The sequence below is a fragment of the Panthera uncia genome, chromosome X, assembly GCF_023721935.1.
Source record: "Panthera uncia isolate 11264 chromosome X, Puncia_PCG_1.0, whole genome shotgun sequence".
NCBI lineage: Eukaryota > Metazoa > Chordata > Mammalia > Carnivora > Felidae > Panthera > Panthera uncia.
This window is the reverse complement of record NC_064817.1, coordinates 94,212,265-94,230,351: the sequence shown is the minus strand read 5'-3', so window position 1 is coordinate 94,230,351 and position 18,087 is coordinate 94,212,265. Positions and strand designations below refer to the sequence as shown.

Sequence of the window (18,087 nt, the reverse complement as noted above, 5' to 3'; positions counted from 1 at the left end):
TCAGTCTTTCGAAAGGGGAAAGTTAATGCATTTCACCAAAAATGGGTCAAATCACTCTAGAAAAATAAGGGTCTTTTCCCAGAAAAACGATTTGGAACCTATACATTGACAGACAGACGCACACAGAAAAACCACTACATGCCCAAACAGCAGCCCCCCGCCCCCAATCCAAGCCAAAGAACAACAAAAGCAAACCGTCCAGGCACAACCCCGGCTGCCGGCCCTACTGCACACAACGTTGGCTTCTCCCCGTGCGCATGGCTGTTAACCACGAGCCTGTCCCTCACGGACACGCCAGCACGCTAGTGTCACAGACAAGCGCCGGCACCGCCGCCCGGCAGAGGAGGGCGACGAGACTAGTCTGGGCGGTGGGATGAGGCAAGACTGGGCCGATGCGAAGCCTATGGCGGTGATGGGGGGTGAATCGGAGCTGCGGTTGGGTGCGGATGGAGGGGTGGGGGCTGCGGTTGGAGGGGCGTGGGGAGTCGAAGCCACGTGCAGCCTGGAGGGTGGGAAGGGCGGTCTGTGAGATGGGGGTGGAGCGTGCAGCTTGTGGGGTGCTGTCACCCCGACCGACCTGCTCTCCCTGTTCGAACAGGGTCCTGGCACGGCCCGCGCCCCGACATCGCCTGCGCCCTCCTGCCCTCCTGCCCTCCACTCTGCTTAGGTAAGTGCTAGAATGCCCTTGGGCAGCCGTTTCCCCATGGCCTTGTAAACCTGCTTCCTTCTGGGAAACTGAAAAATCTGCCCTTAGAGGAAAAGGCGCCCTATTTCCTATTTTCCTTCCCAGCCAGGGAAGGGACAGTCTTTCAGCGGTCTGTTTTATGAAAACAGAAGGTATTTTTCAACAAATGTAAGATACTGAATATGCATCTTGCACATTCTCACCCCATCCCCCCACCCCCCAACACGCCTGGGGCCATCTCCCTGAGAGTCACTGGTCTGGAATCTTCTCACCTGCCAGCTCCACGCCCCCCCACCCCCCCACCCCCCACCCCTACTTTCCATCCCCTTAGCAAATACTTTCCTAGATGGTATATTCACCTAGGAACTGTAATTCTGAGGTCTCCTCCATTTCTGTCCCCTTGCTAGCTGTGTGGCAGCAGGTAAATCGCTGAAGTACTCTGAGCTAATAACATCAACCTCACAGAGCCCACTCATTTACTCCCGCATTCGACAGGTCAACTGAGCACCTCCTCCCGTCGGGCCCCGGGCTACGTGCTGGGAATACATCAGCGAACACGGCAGGTGCCTTCCTTACACTCATGAAATCTGCCACCCAACTGGGGATGCGGACAGTAAACTAATAAATCCACAGAGGGTGGTAAGTGTGTCCACGTAAGGAACACGGCACAAGGAGAGAGAATATAATAGATTCAGATTTAGGCTTGTGAGGTCAAGAAAGGCCACTCCGAGGGAGGGACATGAAAGCCGATCCTGAAGAGTAAGTATGAAATACGCCAGGAGCGAGGTTTTGGGCAAAGATCCTGAGGTGGGGAGGGTTCATATTTTCTAGAAGAGGCCATGTGGCTGGATAGCGGGAGTGAGGAGGAGACTCCACACGAGTCTGGAGAATCAACCAGGCGGCTCTTAATGCGGTACATTCTATGGATTTGAACCAATGTACAGGGACACGCAGCCATCATCGAGGTGTCACACAGGGTCGCTGCACTGCCCGAAAAATCCAGTGCTCCGGCTACTCCTCCTCCCCTGACCCGCAACCCTCGGCCACCACTGATCTTTTTCCCGTCTCCACAGCCTGGCCTTTTCCAGAATGTCCTATAGCTGGAAATCCTACAGCACGGAGCCTTTTCAGACTGGCCTTTTCACTCAGTGATAATGCATTTAAGGTTCTTCCATGTCTTCTCATGGTTTGGTAGCTCGTTTCTTTTTAATGCTAAATAATATTTCACCGTCTGGCCGTACCACAGCTTATTCACCCGTTCACCTGCTGAAGGACATCTTGGTTCCTTCCAGGTTTTGGCAATTCTGAACAAAGCATCACCGCGTTGGTCTGTTTTGAGGAAAGTTCACTTGTTGCCTTTTGGGACCCTCATGAGCAGAAACAACGGACTACATCATACGTGAAGCACCATCAGGAAACCAGAGAACAAATTACTGGAGACTCCTGAGTGTGCTTCAGAGTCATTCACAGAAGCCATCGAAGATATTGTTAAGAAAAGCGACCTCCCTGCTTTTCTCCTAATACCAGAATATATGGCCTACCGGGGGAAGCATTTTCGTTCTGTTCTCAGTCCCCAGTCCCTAGAAATAAATGGCAGGTAAACGGTAAATGCCCCACAGGCATTTTTAAAATATATGAACGGATTTATGCTCTCCATGGTATTATTCTGTCTTTTTAAAAATAACATTCTTATTGAGGTACGATGCACATACCATGATGTTCACCCCGTTACGATGTACGATGCAGGGGTTTCTAGTCGATTTGCAAATTTGTGCATCAATCCTCACTACTTCCAGAACACTTTCTTCACCCCCAGGGGGAAATTCACAGCCCGCGGAGAGACGAAGTGGATAGCACAAAGTAAATGCACACAGTGCAACCGGGCCAGAGGCGAACCGGGGAGCTCGCGTCAGGAAGCTGAGCATGTCAGCTTGGTCAACCAGCAAGATGCAAACAGCCTCTGGCTTTATCAAAAGCTTCGAGTACAGAAACCCTAGGAGATGATATCAACGGCTAGAATTAAGTGAACACTGCGCCCCATCTGACTTCCACAATCAGACTGTGACAGTCTTTGATGGTGAAAAGCACGATCCTGTTTTCCAGTGTCTGCGTTATCTCATAACTGTACATGTCCCGAGAAATCTCTGATACTCTGTTAAACATAGTGGTCACGCTGGCACTCGCTGTGGGGCTTAGTGGCCTAAGGAGGGAGAGCCTGTTCCAAAAAAGGAACTTCCTGTATCATCTGAAAGGGACAGATGGGAATTTCTGACCCTGGAAAGCCCACTGGTCACTCTGAGCGCAAGATGAAAGTTAATTCCTGACAGTGGCCTGCAAGACCCAATGCAGTCTGAGCCCTTCCCCTTCGCCACAGTTATGGCTTCGACTCCACCTACCTTCTCCCTTTTTACCTTCTTCACTCCAGCCACACTCCTCCCCCTGCTGTTCCTCAACTGTCGCGCCCAGCTGCGCATCAGGGCCTTTGCACGTGCTGCTCCCTCTGCCTGGAAGGCTCTTCCCTGAGATATTCTCATGGCTCGCCTTTTGACCACCCTTCAGATCTTTGCTAAAATGCCATCTGCTTATTCAGGTGGCCTACAATCTAATGACACCACTCTTCCTTCCCTGCTTTATTTGTCCCTTTGCACTGCCCGAGACCCTAGTTTTTAGCTATTTTTCTTACTGCTTTTCTTCTAATACCAGAATATACTGTCCAGGAGGGGAAGGACTTTTTTTAAGTTCATTTATTGATTTATTTTTAACTCCTCTCTACACCCAGTGCAGGGCTCGAACTCACGACCTCGAGATCAAGAGTCACGCACTCTTCAGACTGCACCTGCCAGGCCATGAGGGGAAGGACTTTTGTTCAATTCCTGGTCCCTGGTCCCTAGACACGTCAGATAAGCAGTACATACTCCATAAATATTTTTTGAATACATGAACGCATTTATGCTCTCTATGGCGTTACATTTTCCTTTAAAACAACATTTTTTAATTGATATAATTCATATACCACGATGTTCACCCTGTTAAAATGTACAATCCAGTGGTTTTTAGTATACTGTATCTGCAAATTGGTGCCTCAATCCTCACTATCTGATTCCAGAACATTTTCCTCACCCCGAAAAGAAACTTCATACCCATTAGCAATCACTCACCATTTCTCCTTTCCCCAGCCACTGGCAACCACTCATCTGCTTTCTGTCTATGGATTTCAATATTCTGGACATTCCTAACAAATGGGGTCATAAAATATAAGGCCTATTCTGTGTGGCTTCTTTCCCTTAGCGTCATATTTTCAAGGTTCACCCATGTATCAGAACTTCAATTCTTGTTTATATTGACATATTTCACACATCATCTTAAAGTGCATAATTCAGTGGTTTTTAGTATACTCACAAGGCTGTGCCACTCATCAACGCTAATTTCAGAATGTTTCTTCATGCTCAGAAGAAATCCAACTTGTTAGCAATTACTCCCCATTCTTCCTACCCCCCAGGTCCATTATAATCCATAGTGTACAGGATTATGTGTACTCCCTTTCAGTATAGGAAGGAGCAGAGTGGTCCTCTTTTAAAGCCTCATTCCCCCCAAATATTCATTATTTAACCTAATGGATCACTGGAAGACCTTCCTCCAAAGACTCATCTTTATTTGAACTGACTAGGAGTTCCTCTAATGCTAAAAAAAAAAAAAAAAAATCTCTTCTTGAGGGCACTGGCCAAAAACATTCACTGGAAAGTGTTTGGGGTGGGGGATGCCTAAGGCGAAAGGTAACCTTTGAGGGAAGTTTACCAGACTAACCACAAAGCTTAACAGAATCAGTTGGGCCACCACAGTCCACGGGAGCTTCGAAAAGTTCTGACATATTCCTGGGAATCTAGAAGGCCAAGTACACGTTTAGGGCATTGTGCATGCTCAAGAAAGTGTGAGGAAGCCCTAACTTCCCAACCCTGGCTGACCTTGAGGCTAGTGAAGGTTACTACAGACTTGTAAACTGCCTGACTGAATGATGAAAGCCACACACACACTGAGCCTCTCGGAAATGACCGGGAGATTGATGCGTTCCAGGCACTGAAGGAAATCTCTGTCCACCATTAGCCGACCACTAACTAAGCTAAGCCTTCAGTGGCCATATACAAAAAATAGTCTCTGCAGAATTAATTCAGAGAAGTCCTAAATAAACGATAGCTACAACAGGCAGCGACAACGGAGCCTGCCAGGAGGGGAATCTGATTTCCAGAGTTGCCACATTATGATATTCACAATGTCCAGTTTTCAGTAAAATTTTACGAGGCACGTGAAGAATCTAGAACGTATGGCCCATGTATGGCGGGGGGGGGGGGCGGGGGGCAATCAAGAGAACTGTCCCTAAGGAAGCACAGGCATGGGATTACTAGATAAAGACTTTTACCAGATATGTCCGTAGAGCTAAGGAAATAACGTCTAAAACGCAAAGGAAAGACTCGACTCGAACACGTAAAGTGCTTGCAACTCACCCACCTTCACAACGAGGAAAACAGAACCAGTGACTCTTTCTGGCTATGTCACAGAACTGAGCTCATGGGATAAACCACACCCCAAACCTGAAGGAGCCGGGGATTCTAGAAACCACAGGTTACCATGAATGCATGCAACTCAGCAAACCCGAGGCAGTAACTTACATGGAAGCTTCCCTGACCTGCGGGGGGGGGGGGGGGGCTGAGCATGGACTGGCCTGAGAGAACTCCTGGCAGGGGGGCCATCTAAGGTAGCCCTTCCCTCCACCATCATGGTGTCTGCCTCTAGAATCCTCACCAGGTTTTCTTGGTAACGATCAGAGCAAAATTGCCTCCTGTTGGGCCAGGGAGAGGCGAGAGGTAACCATTTTGAAAGAAGCCAAGAGCCTTCTCCACAAGAAAGGCCTACCCAGCAAGGGAGAAGCCTCCCTGGACTTGGGGTGAGGGAAATCCCCAAACTTCAGGCCCCCTATAGCCTTTCTTCTTCACATAAGGTGGGGAAAAAAGCTGAGAAACACCGGAGAAGATCCCAGCCCAGGGGGACAGGTACACTGAACGACTGAGACCTAATCCCAGGATTACAGGATGCTTCTCAGTCCAGACCTGAGCAAACATCAACAGGGCTCCTGCCTAATAGCAGTGGATTACTGCTCAGAGAGCGCCAAGGCTCAGATTCTACTTAAGAAGGGTTGTCTAGGGAAACGAAAGATGCTGGGGGACAAAAAACAAAGACACTCGTGGAAACTGAATCCTCTGACACTACAGGTACAGAAAAGAGTAAATAAAGCATATCTCCTAGCCAGATAAAAATAACTCTCATACGAACGGCCAACTTACTCCCTAACACCTGATAATTCATGACTGGCTTTCAACCACAACAAAAGTTACATGGCATGACACAAGGGAAGAAGAAACGATCTGAAGGGACAAAGTGGGTGTCAGAACCAGGTTCAGTCAGATACGGCAGAGATTGTGAAGTCATCAGATGGGAAATTAAAAAAGAAGTAGGATTCATATGCTAAGGGCTTTAATGGAAAAAGTGGACAACATGCAAGAACAGATGGTGTACATATAATAACGGAGAGACAGAAACCTTAAGAAAGAATATAAAGGAAATACTAGAAACAGAAAACACTATAGCAGAAATAGTCTACATCATCTGATGGACGCGTCAGGTGATCGGAAAGGGCTGGGGATAGAATCCGAGCACTTGAACATAGGTCAATAGAAACTTCCCAAACTGAGTTGTAAAGAGAAAAAATAATAAAAATTGGGACAGACTACCTATTAACTGTGAGGCAATCACCAAAATACAGCACATGTATAAGGAGACTGTCAAAAGCAGAAGAAAGAGAAAAAGCAACTATTTGACATAATAATGGCTGGGATTTTTCTAAAATCCGTGACAGATACCACAGCACAAATTGAGGAATCTCATAGAACGCCAAACAGAATAAATGCCAATACACACACATACAGACAGGCACGCGTGCACTCACACACCTAGGCAGATCATATTCAAATTGCATAAAGCCAAGGAAAAGTCTCTTAAAAAGTCAGAGAAGAAAAACATCTTACCTAGAGGGGAACAAAGGTAAGAATTCTATCGGACTTGCTTCAAAAATCATGCAAGCAAGGAGGGTAGCATGAAATATTTAAAGGGTTGGGGAAAAAAAAAAAACACCAACCAAGGAGTCTATATCCAGAAAAACCATCCTTCAGAAGTAAGGGAAAATAAAGACTTTGTTGGTGTAGTAGTCTGCTAGGGCCGCCAAAACAAAATACCACAAACTGGGGCCTTAAACAACAAAATTATTTTCTCTCAGTTCTGGAGACTGAAAGTCAAAGATCAAGGTGCTTTGATCAAGGTGCAAAGATCAGTGCTGCCTTTTCGGAGGCCTCTCCACTTGGCTTGGAGATGGCTGTCTTCTCACGTGGCCTTACCTCTGTGTAAGTGCCCATCCCTGGCGTCTCTTCCTTTTCTTATGAGGACGCCAGTCATACTGCAGCCGGGCTCCACCCTTATCACCACGGTGGACATTCATCACCTCTCTAAAGGCCCTGTCTCCAAATACAGTCATGCTGGGAGTCACGGCTTCACCATATCAACTTTGGAGGGGAACACAATTCAGTCCATAACGTTCAGGCTAACAGAACTGAGAGAACTGTCGTTGCGGGTAAGCGTTAAAAGCTGCTCTTCAGAGGGAAGGAACATGGTGTTGGTCAGAAATTTGGATCTACGTAAACGAAAGGAAAGGGGTCACAGAAGGAACACGTGAAGATCAAAATCGCGTATTTTATTTTTCTTAGTCTTACTTAATCTAATGGACGACTGTTCAAAGGAATACCGGCCACAACATACTGCGCGGTAATAGCAGGTAGGTTAGTGCAATAAATGTAGCAGTGTTAGTAAGGGATGGGGTGAGAGGCCGCGAAGTCCGTTACGCCCACGCTGCAGCGTCATCTGAAGGCGGACCTGGACTGGTTGGAGACTTACGTTGCGCAGTCCAGGTCTAGGGAAACCACCAAGAAGTTAAAGAGAAATATAACTGATACGCTGAGAGAGAAGAGAAAATGGAACAATAAAAAGTGCTCAATTAAAAGAGAGGGCAGAAACAGGAAGATTAAAAAGAACACAAAGAATAAGTGCAGCAGGTACAAAATTTTCACGAACATGGTGGATGTAAATCCAACCGTGTCAGTGATCACTTCAAAAGGGAGTGGTCTCGATACGCCGATTGCAAGAAGAGACCGTAAGGGTAGATGCAAACCAAGACCCGGCTATATGCTGTCCACAAGAAACCCAATTCAATTTAAATATAAAAACACATATGCATTAAAAGTGAAAGAGTTGGGAAAGGTGAACCGAGCCGGCACGAGTCAAAAGAAAGCTGGAGTAGCTACGTGAATTTCAGACAAAAAAAGGCACTGGAACAAGAAACTTAGCAGGGGTAAAGAGGGTATTACATAACAAGGGAGTCAATTCTCCAAGAAGACACAATAATCTCTGAAATATATGCACTTTACAACAAAGCGTCAAAATACAAGAGGCAAAAACTGATAAAAATGCAGAAATAGATAATCCACTATTAATGTGAGGGATTTCAACACTCCCTCTATTAGTAGCTGACAGATCCAGTAGGCAGACAAGCAGCAAAGAGATAGTTCAGCTCAACAGAACCATCGATTGATGGATCTGACACGATTTTTAATTTTTCCCAGCTTTAATTATAATAGACAAATAATACTGTATATACTTAAAGTGTGCAATACGATTTGATATACGTAGACACTGTGAAACGATGATCACAATTAATTTTAACGCATCCGTCACCTCCCACAGTTACCTTTTCCGTGTGTAGCAAGAAGGCTTCGGATCTATTCTCTGGGCACCTGCGCCTTGCAGATTCGTTCTTCCCTCCTTCCAGACCCTAGGCGTCTGCCACCACCACGTTCCGCCAGATCTTCCAAGATGTTCCGAGAAGCAGCCAAGCCTGATCCCTCTCTTCGTATTTAGTGGAGCTAGAGATACTGGGGCAGCGCTGTAGGTCTTGCGCCTGATATTTATTCAATCCAGAAACCTGGAGCAAACTGGGTCGCAATAATCGATACAGGTTCTATTCTGCGAACGTAGATCACGGCAAGCCGAAGGAAGAAGGTGCAGACTTCGAAATGAAATGTTTCACCATAAAGCTGCTTACAACGAAGGTCTTCCAGAAGACATCTGCACAATTTGCCACTTATCCAGGAAATATGTCCCCTCTAAATGCACAGAATCACTAAATATCTGAAACCTGAAAAAAAGAAAATTATACTCTCTTAGCGAATGTCAAGTATACAATACAGTATTATTAACTGCAGTCACCACACCAAACCTTACATCCCCAGAACTTCTTTATCTTTTGACCAACATCCCCTGATTTCCCCCACCCCCCCCCGCCCCCGGCAACCACCATTCAACTGTTTCTGTGAGTTTGACTTAATTTTTTTACATTCTACATATGAATGAGATCATATAGTATTTGTCTTTCTCTGTCTGGCTTATTTCACTTAGCATAATGTCCTCCAGTTTTACCCATATTGTCACAGATGACAGCAGATATATATATATCTCACATTATACATCTCTCACATCACATATATATATGTGTGTATATACGTATATATATGTGTATATGTATATATGTCGGACGTCTGTAGATGGATGAATTCTCTTTATCTATTCATCCATCTACAGACGCTTAGGTTATTTCCATGTTATGACTACTGTGAATAATGCTGAAATGAACACAGAGTGCAGATATCTCTTCCAAATACTGATTCCATTCCCTTCAGATTTATACCCAGAAGTGGGATTGTTAGATCATATAGTAGTTCAATTTCTGATTTTGGGGGGAACCTCCATACTGTTTTCCACAGGGGCTGCACCAATTGACATCCCCACCCACAGTGCACGAGGGTGCCCTTTTCTCCACATCCTCACCGCCTGTTATCTCTCGTCTATTTGATAGTAGCCATCCCCATAGGTGTGAGGTTGTTGGAGAAAGGGAAATTTCCCCCTTCACCTCTGAGTTCTTTTGGCTGGTTGGCCGAATAATCAAAATGACACAAGATAGAGCAATCGGAGAAAACCGAATTTAATTATACACCTACGGAGAATCCACATAAACCTAAGAGATTCCAAAGATGGGCAAAATGACGTACGTACGTCATCCTGAACTAAGGAGAAAGGGGTAGGGGTCTGAGACTTCTAAGGGAAGGAAAGCCATTCACGGGAAAATGAAAAAAAATAAATGGGAAACAAATGTTTCCTGAGCCATAAAGACACAACAGGAAGCACAGAGGAATTTTAAACACTTTGCTAGGTCTCTCCCTATCTGCCACACCGACTTTGCATTACACTGTAATTACAGGGATGGCAGCTCTTTTCTTGGACGAAGTCCTCTATCTAAATTCTTTTAGGCAGTTCAAAAAGAGGTAAAAAGAAAAAGCTCCTGGGTCTTCTGTTCCTTAAAACTAATCAGCCTAAATTAACCCTCATGCCAGAGAGACACATTTTGGGGTGGCAAATTTTGCTCCCCTAGAAGGTGGGATCTCATTGTGATTTTGATTTGCATTTCCCTGATGATGAGTGATGCTGAGAACCTGTTCATGCACCTGTTCTCCAGGCAACTGTCTATCCAGGTCTTCTTCTTCTTCTTCTTCTTCTTTTTTTTTTTGAGAGAGAGAGAGCACAAGTGGGGAAGGGGCAGAGAGAGAGAGAGGGAGACAGAGAATCCAAAGTGGGCTCTGTCCTGTCAGCACAGAGCCCAACATGGGGCTTGAACTCACAAACCGTGAGATCACGACCTGAGCTGAAATCAAGAGTCGGACGCCGACTGAGCCACTCTGGCGCCCTGGCCCAATTTTTAACCAGTTACTGGTTTGTTCACTATTGAATTATGGAAGTTCCTTACATATTTTAGACATTAACCTCTTATCAGATATATGGTTTGCAAATATTTTCTCCTTTTCATTCTGTTGATGGTTCCCTTCACTGTGCAGAAGCTTTTTAGTTTGATGTAGTCCCCCTTGTTTATACCTGCTTTGTTGAATGTGCTTTTTGTGTTGTGGTAGGGTGTCCCTTCCCTAAGGAAAGAAAAAAAACCTCACGGCAACCTGGCTATGCGCATACGTGACACTATCACTCATGACCTTGTAACATGAGATCACTTAATCAGACTGCATGTTTGTGTGTTACCATAATATATGGAAGACAAAGAAGTAAAACATATATATATATATATATATATATATATATAAAGCTATGCCATGTTCAGGGCTCAGTTCTTCGGGTACCAACCTAACTGAGTGGTGCCGGCACGAATAAAGTTGCTTCCTGGAAAGAAAAGCCTCGGGGTCATGATTCTCTGTGAGAGAATCCTGCTCTATTACTTGGGGGCTCACCCGGGATTCGGAGCCGGTGCGTTTCCACCTCCTTCGCCACCGGGATACGAACCTCGGAGTGCCGGGAGAGGGGCCTCACTGGGGCGAGGACCCCATGTGCGCCAACGGAACCCGTGAGGCCCAGGAACCAGCTTAAGGAGCGCCACCCGTCAGACTGGTAAGAACCCGGGCTCGTTTTGGCAGACCTGCCCCTAAGAGGCAGAAGGGGAGCCTGATCACCTCCGAGTTGCCCTGGTAGTTCTACAAGGGACGAGGAACGATGCCGCAACTCTAAGGCGCTGGGCACTGGGTGGCAGGTTGGAGGCGGTGGGATGTTGCCATGTGACTGTGTGTGGGGACTTGTCTCTCGTTCGTTTCCTGGGTCAATGACTACGATAATTAGAGCCAACTGTCTCTGGTTGGTCTACCTCAGAACGGGGACTTTAAGGAACATTCCCAAGCAGCTGCGAAACTCCCCTTGTTTCGGGGAAATTCCCTGACTTTTCCGAACCGACCTGGACTGCCTAATTCCACTAGCGGAGAACAAAACAAAACAAAAGAAACCTGGAGTCTGCTGCTCTGTCTGAGCGGACAAGATTTAAAGCTGGGAATTCTCTTTCTCTGCCTTCAGCTGGCACCTCGCGTCTTCTGCCTTCTCTTCCCCCCCTCCTGTTTCTGCACCACCTGGGGGGCGGCCTGCACAACTGGCTCCTCAATGCGTCAGACACCATCAGCTCCCCCTGCCCCCCTAGATGTCCTGGAGCCAAGATCTCCAACTTCAGATTGCCCTACCAACTGGTCCAGGTAAAAATTAACCATGGGGAACAAACGGTCTTAAGTGGACCCAAGTAAAATGTATTGTGTTTAAGCTAATTTAAGTTTGTTGGTTTGAGACAATGTTTGTCAACATTTAAAAAAACAACTTTTATTCTACCTAGATTTGCTGAAGGTCAAATAAGCTCATGTTATCTCTGTTCCAATTTGTTAGCAAAAAGATGACTTAAAGTAATGGTTAACTTTATCTGTCTCATAGTTTTCATGGGTAATTGTTAAGACAGCTTTCAAAGTCTTTGGTAATCTAAAAAACATTAAAGTTTTTGCTTGCATAACAAACTGGGATTAAATTCATTGGATATCTAAGAAGAGGCTAGAGCACTAATTACTAGATGCAGGTCTGTGCTTTTGACTTGTTGCAGAAATACCAAGGCTATTTGGATCTGTTGAAAAACTGCTTTGTGCTTAATTGATTCATAAGTTTGCCATCTAAGAAATTCTAATGTAACAGTTCACAGTTGGTTACTACTTAGTTTTCACTGGAGACTAAGGTTTCTAAGAGTTAAAATTCTGCTAAATGTAGTTAAGAATAAAGTTTTTAAAAAAAAGAATAAAATTTAAAAACAACTCTACGTGTAAAGGAGTAGATATATAAAAAATATAAGAAATGGAAATATTTTTTTTTGTTAAAGGTTAAAAAAAAAGGAGGAATTTTGTCCTAAATGAGACTGGTTGTTTAAAAAAAAAAGGCTTAGGTCAAAATCTAAAAGCAAAGGAAAGTTGTTAAAAGTTTGCAAAAAAAAAAAAAATCTTAAAAAAAACTTTATATATGGTCAGGAGGTCTAAGGTAAACCTTTAAATTACACTGATTTCACCACTATCTTCAGATACAAAATAAAACCCCGGTGGCCTTCCTGGAAAGGTTAAGGGAGGCTCTCATTAAATATATGGTTATCTCCCCTAACACCTTGAGGCTGAGAGGATTCTAAAAGACAAATCTGTCACTTGATGGGCCCCAGATATTCAGAGAAAACTGTAAAAACTGGCTGTTGGTCCGGAAGGGACCCTGGAGGAGCTCTTATGAGCTGATAAGAATAAAAAAAAAACACAAACAGAAAAGCAGGCTTAAAAAAATCTGAGGCCTTAGTTGTGTCAGACTGGACTTCCGGAGGTCCTGGCACCAAGTGCCATTTATATGGCTGTTCAGAGCACTAAAATGAGAATGCCCTCAGAGGGGACAACCAAAACGAAAACCTCATAAGCCGTGCCCCTTGTGTGGAGACAGTGACTGGAGATCTGAATGCCCTCGGAGACCTCTATCTGTGAGGGCTCAGATAACCAGTGTCCCTGGAAGGGACTGACGGGGCCTCGGGCTCTTCACGGTGGCTCCCCTAAAGCAACTGTCTATCAGAAACCCAGAGCCTCGGGTAACTCTAAGTATAGAAGGAAAACTGGTTGATTTCTTCTTAACACCAGAGCTACCTTTTCTGTCCTCCTTTCCTCTCCAGGCCAACCGTCCAAACGCAGCATGACGATTAGAGGCATCTCCGGAAAACTTCTAAGTTTTTCTCTCAGCCCCTGGGATACATATGGGAAATTTTTTCTCATTCTTTCTTGATAATACCAGAGAGCCTTACTCCCTTGCTAGGAAGGGACATTATAACTAAATCAGAGACTACAGGACTACTAATCCCAGAACAAATAAACAATTGTATTATGAGTTTTGGAAAATCACTGGATATCGCCTTAAGGTTAGACTGCCCATCTCATTTAGGCTGTAGATACCAGGGTTCAGGAAAATAGTTTCCCTGCTACATCAATTATTAACGGAGACTCAATCCCACCTACTCTCCCCCCAAAAATAAACTGGGGTCTGACTCCTAGACACTGTCTCCCTCCCTTGAAATGGTTACAAACAGAGCAGGGCAATTACTATTACCAAGCTCACAGAGCTTGAAAAAAGATCATTAAAACACAACATTAGGCCTTTCGTTTAAGGAGGGACAAAACTTATCAAATGGCCCAAAGGATGTTTGCTGGAAAAAAAAATCTGTCAAGGACAGTTATGCCAAGTAGTATCAGCCTGTGAAATACGTCTTAAAAACCATCCTTTCAACCACAAACTTGCTCTCCCAGGCAACCCAGGAACTGGAGACTGTCCAGGAAAGACTAACAATTAGGTTTCACTCATGTGCCAAGGTCAGAGGAATCCCAACATCTGTGGGTACGGATTGATACTTTTACGAATGGAGTAAAGGCCTTCTCCTCCAAGACAGAAAAGGCACAAAAAGTAATACAAGTTCTGCTTTATAAAATAATACCCAGGTTTGGCTTACCTAGAAATTTGCAAATGAATAATGGTAAATGGCTGCCTTGACGCTTTCTCTAGAACTCCTGGCTCTTGGAAAAGTTTTACACCCCAAAATAAAGCAGACTGTCTGCTTATACTCAGCAAAACTCTAAATAATACCTCACAAGCATTAGATGCTTGAAAAAACATTTTTTTAAATTAAGTTAGGGCCGAACTCCTGGAAGCAGAACCACCACGGACTACTTACTGCTCCCGCTCCTCCATCACCCGGGTTATGAGAGATGCCCTGACGTACGTTATTTACAAAGCAGGGTCTCTCCTAGATTGTCTGACAGGTTTGGAAACTGGGGACATCATCCTAAGATGCCACCTCGTTGGCGAGTATAACCTTGACGTTTTTCTCTTGGTGCCTGCTAATGTTTATGCCGCCTCATGCCCGCCAGCCTCCCTGTAGAACCGTACCGTGGGCCACTTGACCGACCCTCGGGCGGACTCTAACTGCTGTGCCCCCACACCGTCCCTTCTCAGCTTGAAGAAGTCAGAGCGGTCATCGTCCCTGTTCCCTAACAGCAGTTACAGGCCCCGTTCCAGGGGAGGAATGACTAGGGAAAGGGGTAACATTAGGCAGGGGGAGGTAAGGGACCTTCAGGGGGGCAGACTGCAGCTGCAGGTGGGAGGCTAAAGAAGCAGACGGGGTTCTCCCTTTATAAAATCCTTTATGGGTGCCGTCCCCCCAGTATCAAGGGCATGCGGGGGGCGTCTAAATGAGATGGGCAGTCTAACCTTAAGGCAACAGATGGCGGGGCCCTTGGCTCTACCCTAACCACCTTTCACCGCTGGGTTAGGGAGCGATTACCTGCGAGTCTGACCACAGACGCTCATCCTTTTAAACCAGGAGATGCAGTATGGATAAAGGAGTGGAACGTCCAACCCCTAAAACCCCTCCGGAGGGGCCCGATCACTGTCATTTTGTCCACCCCTACTGCCGTAAAGGTGGCTGAGGTGGGTCCCCGGATTCACCACGGCAGAGTGAAGCCGGCACCTCGAAACTGGGAGTGCGTTCCTGATCCGTGGGTGCCGTGCAAGCTGACCGCACGGAAGAAGCAATCTGCAGCTCCAGAGGCCTGGGGACACTGCAGCCCTGCTTCAGTCACTCCGGAAGCTGACTAATCTACGCACGGCAGAAGCTTGGGGAATCGACGGTCCGGTGGAACAAACAGACTGTCCTTGTTTTCTGTATCTGTTTCCTTACTGTGATGCGCTGCCGCCCCTTGTCTGTCACTGCTAGTGTGATTCTTGCTCTACTCTTTGCCATAGGATAGGCAGACGCCGCCCCGGCTGGCTGGAAGTGTGGTGAGGGGTTTCTGTTAGCACCCACCTTCCTTTTGGGGACAGGATACTTCGTGGCACCAACATGGGGAAACAACGGCCATAAGAGACTAGAAAATTAGAGCCCCACAAACCTTACAGTAAAACAGAATACCCCAGTTCTACTACCAGGGTTTGGGTCCTCAAAAAACCCAAACCCTTGCCCGGTGGGGAAAAAGTTCATCGTCATCTCTGTTAAAAACTTACCACGCCTAGGCCAAAGATATTATAACTCAACCACCTGGAAAACCCAGTGGTGGGGGACCCCAGAGCACCTCGAGCCAGATCCCCACCCCTTGTCCGACTTCTCTCCTCTCTGAGAGGCCTGGGACAGTGTCCACGCAGCCATCAAATGGCAGGCCCCAGGGGGACTAGACTGGATATGTGGAAGGACAGCCTATACAGCACTTCCCTCAGGCTGGTCACGGTCATGGGTGCTGGGAACTCTTCGTCCATCTTTCTTCCTGCTCCCACTTGCCAGAGGGAAACAATTGGGAGTCCACGTGCATGGGGACAGGGAGACAAAAAAAGTGGTGTGCCTTACAAATTGGCAATTAAAAAGATGATAAATGCCCCCCCCCCCCGCAATGTATAATCCAGTACTATGGCCCTGCCAGCTGGGCAGAGGTTGGGTCCTGGGGCTACCGCACCCCCATTTACATGCTAAACCGCATCATCAGACTGCAAGCGGTTATAATAATTATAACCAATAAAACTGCCTGAGCTCTTAACTTACTAGCCAAGCAGAAAACCAAAATACACAATGCTATCTATCAAAATCACTTGGCCTTAGATTACCTGCTTACTTCGGAGGGAGAAGTTTATAAAAAGTTTAACCTAGGCAACTGCTGCCTACAGGTAAACAATAATAAAAAAAGTCATAGAAGAGATCACAAATCAAATGAAAAGAATTGCTCATGTCCCCGTCCAGACCTGGAATGGTTAAAACCCCAGGGAGTTATTTGGAAGATGGTTTTCAACTTTTTGGGGGGGTCAAAACTCTCATAAAAATTATCCTCCTCCTAATTCTGGAAGGTTGCTTAATCCTACCCTGCTTAGCTCCCCTGGTTGTACAGTCTGTCTCCAGTCTCACTGAGGCCATAATTTAAAAAAATACGGCCACTCATGTAATGATGTTATAAAAATATAAGCCTCTAAACCAAGATGATGCTCTTTGACCCAAAATAGAGGGGTCTGAGCACCAAAGCCGGGAGTGTGGTAGGGTCCCCTCCCTAAGGAAAGAAAAAAACCCTCAAGGCAACCTGGCTATACGCGTACTTGACAACGTCCCTCAACACCTTGTAACATGAGACCACTTAATCAGACTGCACGTTTGTGTGTAACCATATATGGGAGACAAAGAAGTAAAAAATATACAAAAAACTATGCCTCGTGGCATTTGGGGCTCAGTTCTTCGGGTACAAACCCAACTGAGTGGTGCCAGCACGAATAAAGTTGCTTCCTGGAAAGAAAAGCCTCGGGGTCCCGACTCTCTGTGCAAGAACCCTGCTACAGCGTCACATGCAATAAATCACTGTCAGAACCAACATCAAGGAGTTTCTTCCCTATGTTTTCTTCTGATAGCTGTGGCAGTCCACGCACGTAGGCCCGGTCTAGGATGGTTTCTGACGTGGGGCCAAGGACAGGCCACCCCGAAATGTGCCACTTTGGCATACTGATAATTTAAGATAAAAGTTAAGAAACTGCTGACGTGAGGACAATCAAACCGTCCTGTCCCCAGGAAATCAGGAAACCAATCTCCCCTATGAAAAAAACCCCCCTTGTCCTAAAAGGGGAAAAAAAAAAAAAAAAAAAAAAAAAAACCATCGTTAGGACCAGAGATAGAGACTTTAAAGCTGAGAAAGCTGTAGAAACAAACAACCCTGGGGTTTTTTCCTAATCTACTACCTCAGCCTAAATTCTGCTTAGAATTCCCTACTAATTAAAAATTTTTTTAAATGTTTATTTTTGAGACAGAGAGAGAGAGAGAGAGAGAGAGAGAGACTGAGAGTGAGTGGGGGAGGAGGAGAGAGGGAGGCACAGAATCCGAAGCAGGCTCCAGGCTCCGAGCTGTCAGCACAGAGCCTGATGCAGGGCTCGAACTCACGAACCGCAAGATCATGACCTGAGCTGAAGTCAGCACTCAACCGATTGAGCCACCCAGGCGCCCCAGAAGTCCCTACTAATTAAAGTTCCTAACACCTGCTTTCTTTATCCTGTCAATTCCTCACAAGTTTCTTGTCTCTTTGTCTAAATAGTATAAATACTGCCTGCCTTGGTCATTTCTTGATGTCTCAATTTCATTACTGGGCCTCTGTGCCCACATAACGACACTGGCTTTTTCTCCCATTAATCTGTCTTATGAAATTTAACTTAGTCTTGCTGGAAGACCTTGAAGGGCAGCAGAGAAAGAATTTTTCCTTCCCTACACTGAATTCCCACTTGGCCATCCTCCTGTGGGCCCCAGAGGCACATCTGCCTGCTCTGGAGTAAATGAGACACTTCAGTGTCCATGTTTAGTTGAC

The 18,087-nt window shown here is 45.9% G+C and overlaps 1 long non-coding RNA gene across 2 annotated transcripts in view; it reads right to left on the bottom strand.

Annotated features, from left to right (window-relative positions):
• Nucleotides 1-1,005: 1,005 nt before the first annotated feature.
• Nucleotides 1,006-18,087, bottom strand: part of LOC125932278 (uncharacterized) — a 68,203-nt gene continuing 51,121 nt past the window's right edge. For both annotated transcript variants that reach the window (XR_007460569.1, XR_007460570.1), the window contains exon 4: nt 1,006-8,978. This is a non-coding gene — a long non-coding RNA (uncharacterized LOC125932278). The remainder of the gene's footprint in view (nt 8,979-18,087) is intronic.